This window comes from Pinus tabuliformis, chromosome J (assembly GCF_031772625.1).
Source record: "Pinus tabuliformis cultivar Carrire ecotype Pingquan chromosome J, CPIR1, whole genome shotgun sequence".
Classification (NCBI taxonomy): Eukaryota; Viridiplantae; Streptophyta; class Pinopsida; order Pinales; family Pinaceae; genus Pinus; species Pinus tabuliformis.
In genome coordinates, this window is record NC_142295.1 from 762,912,717 (window position 1) to 762,918,536 (window position 5,820).

General features: G+C 30.5%; 1 pseudogene; it reads left to right on the forward strand.

The window, feature by feature from the left end:
- Window positions 1-774: 774 nt before the first annotated feature.
- On the forward strand, window positions 775-2,228 carry LOC149228955 (putative sugar phosphate/phosphate translocator At2g25520 pseudogene; annotated as a pseudogene).
- Window positions 2,229-5,820: the final 3,592 nt, after the last annotated feature.

Genomic DNA, 5,820 nt, shown 5'->3' on the forward strand with positions numbered 1-5,820 from the left:
GGGAAGATTTTGTGTCGGTTTTCACAAGCTTTCAGCTTTTACTGTATGATAATGGAAGATTATGATTTCGAGGGGCTAGGATCTTAATCTAGTATCATAAGCCTCCAACCACATGATGCAAGTCCAACTTCTGTATGATAATGGAAGATTATGATTTCGAGGGGCTAGGATCTTAATCTAGTATCATAAGCCTCCAACCACATGATGCAAGTCCAACTTCCAACGTCGTGGCATCTTAGTAATAAAGTTACGTTTAAAATCAATGAAGGAACATGGCACGATGATTAGCGACGTGGTTTCCAATATAAATATGAATTAGAATAATTGAAAAATACAATACTCGAGGTCAACATGGGCACCAATAAGGGTATACAAATTAAAAAACTTGATCATGGAGTTAAAATTCGTAGGCAATTACTACATAGCCATGTCCATAAAATAAATATAATATAAGGCCTACATTGTAAGTGTACGATTAATTCACAAAAATAATAATTATATAAATCAAGGTGTCTCAAAAACATTTATTTTATTGCCCTGCAACGCAATTAGTGGAACCATTATTGTGGAAATTACCATTTTCCGTTCCCGTAGCTTGCAAGGCATGTCGTCATTAGGCTTTTACCCAAATCATGATCGACCATTCTGTGAACTAATTGCGATCCTAAATAGTAAAATCAAATTAGGGCTGGAGATTTGTGCCCGAAGAAAATGAGTCTCATAAATAATTTATATATAAATATAAACCTTCCACCGCACGCAGTCTTGGCCCCTTCCCCAAGACCGCCTCCATTATCGCTCTGTATTTTACCATTCTTGGCTAGACAGAGGGAATCAGAAACAGGGATACAGTACAGTTCTCCATAAATTTTGTGTAGTATCAGCTTTTCTTTTATGGAGAAGCTATCAGTCCAGTTGCATTCTGGGGTTTGCTCTCCAGCAATAACAGCTAGGGTTTGAGTTTCAATAATAGTTAGGGTTTGAGTTTATTCATGGGAATGATAATTTGAAAGTTTAAGAGAGGGGAGTGAGAAGGTTGCATAGATTTTCAGATTTTGGATCCTGTTATTCTGTGAAGATGGCAAAAGAATTATCAGATAGTATGAAATTGTTCAAGAAAATTGTTGTAAGTTACTCCTATGTGGCCATCTGGATCTTCCTCAGCTTCACTGTCATTGTATTTAACAAATACATTCTGGACAAGAGTATGTACAATTGGCCATTCCCTATCAGTCTCACCATGATTCACATGGGTTTCTGCTCAGCACTGGCTGTTGCCATTGTAAGGGTCTTCAAGCTGGTTGAACCCATTGAAATGACCAGAGAAATGTATATTTCATCTATAATACCTATAGGAGCTCTGTATTCTTTGAGTCTCTGGTTTTCGAATTCTGCTTATGTTTTCCTCTCAGTATCGTTTATTCAAATGCTGAAAGCTCTTATGCCCGTTGCTGTGTATTCTATTGGAGTTTCCCTAAAGAAAGAAGCTTATAAAGGTGAGACCATGGCCAATATGTTGGCCATATCTGTTGGAGTTGCTATTGCAGCATATGGGGAGGCCAAGATGAATGCATGGGGTGTGCTTCTCCAGTTGGGTGCAGTTGCATGTGAGGCTACCCGCTTGGTTCTCATACAAATTCTTCTGACCTCAAAAGGGATTAAGTTGAATCCCATCACATCTTTGTACTATGTTGCTCCTTGTTGCCTGGTTTTCCTCAGCATTCCCTGGGCTTTTGTAGAATACCCATTTCTGATGAACAGGGTCTCTTCCTTTGAATTGGATTACATGACATTTGGCATGAGTTCTGCTTGTGCTTTTGCTCTTAATCTTGCTGTGTTTCTTCTGATAGGAAAGACCTCGGCCTTGACGATGAATGTTGCTGGTGTTGTCAAGGACTGGCTGCTCATTGCATTTTCTTGGTCTGTAATAAAGGACGAGGTTACAGTCATAAATTTGATTGGATATGGACTGGCCTTTCTGGCTGTCTGTTATTATAATCATTTGAAGCTTCAAGCTCTCAAGGCCAATGACAGCCAGCCGAAGCATCTCGGACCTGCAGCCGAAGCTGATGACGAAGAAGAAGGCTTGATAACGAAGAATGGGAGATTGTCAAACAGAGATTCGGAACTAGTACAGAAAAATCAAACTCAAGCTTGAGTATCAAGTATTTAGATCATTAATATTGTCTTGTGATAGAGATTATTATTATTATTGGATTGGCTCCTGTATCCCCAGATCTATTTGAAGGGAACAGGCCAATTATTCACAGTGAAAAAAGAGTCTGACAAGATTAGTGTATAATGATGGACAGGATGGTACCAACATAAATCTCAAATGGGCATCTGTTCATTGATTTGTCAAGAAGCATGGCTTATAATTTGACTGCTCTAACCCTGTCACTTCTTTTATCTGTCAAATAAAGTGTTCCCTGTTTGTGTCGACTAAGGTGCTATTAAATATATTATTGTTTGCCATACAAAATTTCATCGCCGAATGCCATGATCTTGAACCTACGCTCTGATCCATACACCTCGTTTCCTCAGTTATTTTTGCTGTCTCATTAGTTATTCCAGAAGGTCAACATGTGTAAAGTGCTATTAAATATATTATTGTTTGCCATACAAAATTTCATCGCCGAATGCCATGATCTTGAACCTACGCTCTGATCCATACACCTCGTTTCCTCAGTTATTTTGGTTGTCTCATTAGTTATTCCAGAAGGTCAACATGTGTAAGATGAGGATTATAATAATTTACTGTGTAATTTACTGAGTTATGTATAATAATAAAAATATTATTTATTTGTTAATATAAAATATTAGATGTTTATAATTTTTTTTGGGAATTAATTGAATTTATTTAGATGGTTAGAAAGAATTACTGAGTATCAGAAAATGATAAACTTTGATGTAATGGTTTTGAATTTTAAAATGATAAACTTTGATGTAATGGTTTTGAATTTTATTATTGATAAATTTTGATGTAATGGTTTTGAATTTTATTATTGATAAGTTTTGATGTAATGGTTTTGAGTTTTATTATTGAGAATGAATAATTTTTCAAAAATGAGAACATATATATTTTTTATATAAAATATAAAAATATTCATATCAAAATATATTAATTTGTTTTTATATCATTTTATTGGTGAAAAATAAATCTTACTTTAAATAAACAATTGCTAAGTTTAAAATTTGAAAAAAAAATCAAATTAAAAAAATGAAAAAAGAAATCATAATTAACATAAAAAGTTTTTTTTTCTAAAATTCATAATTTAATAAAGGTTTTTTCCATAAAATTATGTAAATCAATCAATATATGTGATATAAGCTATCTCTAATACTTCTTATATGAATTATACAGTATAAAAATTTAGTAAAATTAGTATGGAATGAATGAATATGTTTAATTATTATAATTATGTTAATAGCTAATTTATAATTGATAATTATTTATATGAATTTGTTTTTTTTTTTTAAATAAATGATTTAATTATGTTAGATATCATTTTTGGGATTCAACTGCGTTAAGTAAGTCATTCAAAGTATGACCATTTCCATGAGAGGTAGTCGTAAAGTGACTAATATCTCATGATTTTTGAATAGTTCACTTAGCACTCATTGCATCGGGTGATGCTCAATTATTATAATGATGTCAATAACTAATTTATAATTAATAACTAATTTACAATTAATAGCTATAAATTTATTTATTTTTAATGATTTTTTTTTTTTTCTCGCTTTCAAGATAGATGGTTTATCCTACTAGTATGAACATGTTTAATTGTTATAATTATGTTAGTAACTAATTTAAAGTTCATAATTATTTATATAAATTTGTTTAAAATAAAAAATATTTTTTTTGTTTTTTTAAATAAATAATTTAATTATATTTAATTATTATAATCACTTTAATAACTAATTTACAATTAATAATTATGAATTTATTTAAAAAAAAAAAATTCATTTATGGATGGTTTAATTTCTTTTATAATTTTTTAGTAAAAAATATTTTAATTACCTTTTAATAAATAACGCACTGTGTACACCTTTTCATATTAAATTAGTGTACACCTCTTTATATTAAATTAAATTTATTTTTTTATTTATTTTTACATCTAACTCTAATAAATTTAACTATTCATTATATATTCTCTAACTTCTCTAACAAAAATTAAAATATAATATAAAACTTTTAACTATAATATAAAACTTATATATATAACTTCTCTAACAAAAATTAAAATATAATATAAAACTTTTAACTATAATATAAAACTTATATATTGCATGGCATATTTTTACGTGGTATACCAGAACCAGAAAAGTGAGTATTCACTTATGATATAAAATATTTTTTTAAAAACAAACGCATACATAAGAATACGATGATTCAATAAGTGATGCATTTTACTTTCACTTATTTCTTAAATATATATGACCATAAATATAGTGATTCAATTAGCAATACATTTTACCTTCTACTCCTCTCTAAAGTATATACGACTACTATTTCGCTTTTCCCTTGGATTTCCATTCAAATTAAACCTGAGTAAGGATTATTAAAGAGTATTTGCACATTACCGTGTAAAAAAAATGCCCGCGTTAAACTGAAGGGAGTGATATATTTAATAAGATACTGGTTCAAAATTTTGTTAAGGAAAATAAATGTGAACATATGTTTAATAACATATTGGTTCAAAATAAATGTTAACAGAGTTTTTTAGGTTGTGGTTGACTAATATCATGGTCAACAGATCTTAAAGGGAGTCTAGCCTCACAGCCCACTAGTTAGGCTTGACCCCAAGGGTTGCAGGGAGAATGGACCCTGTGACCTCATGGCGACGCACTAATTTTCACCAACTGAGCTAACTCTTAGGGTTTAAATCTGAACAGTATTATAAAGATACATTTAACAATAAAAAAAAATAAAATTAACTAATTTAATAAGAGACTGGTTCAAAATTTTGTTAAAGATAATAAATTTGAACAGTGTTATAAGGATAAACTTCACAATAATAATAATAATAATAATAAAAATCAGTGTAATTAAACTAGATATCATAGTTAAAGGTGACTTAATCTTCCTACGAAAGTGGCTTTTGAAATAGCCAGTTGCTTCGATTATTCTTCAATTAAGTTTATTGTAGAAGTTGGTTTTTATAGCTAATCATCTAGATGTTTGTTGATGTATTATAAAACACAACAATAATTTGTGGTTAAGCTAAAGTTTTAATAATGCATGATTAGGCAGGTAATGAAAACCCATGGTTATAAAATGGATATCATAGTTAAAGGTGAGTTAATCTTCCTACAAAAGTGGCTTTTGAAATAGCTTGTTGCTTCGATTACTCTTCAATTAAGTTTATTAGAGAAATTGGTTTTTAAAGCTAATCATCTAGATGTTTGCTGATGTATTATAAAATGCAACAATAATTTGTGGTTAAGTTTAATTTTTAATAATGCATGATCAGGTAGGTAATGAAAACTCGTGGTTATAGTTTAATATTATAGTTGAGCTCAAATTTTTGTGGTTAAGCTTAAGTCTTAATAATGCATGATCAGGCAGGTAATGAAAACCCATGGTTATAGTTTAACATTATAGTTGAGCTCAAATTTAAATCTGCATCAATTTTATTGTGGTCTTCCTATTACGGTGGCATGTGTTCATGGCCTTTTTTTGGGCCGATCTTCATTTAATAGAGAAGTTCATGAAGAATAATTTCATCCTTGAGAAATTGTGAGGAATTGTGAAGGTTGAAAATGGTATTGTTGTGTTCAAATCTCATGTTAGTACATCGTTTGATGGATGAGCAGAGC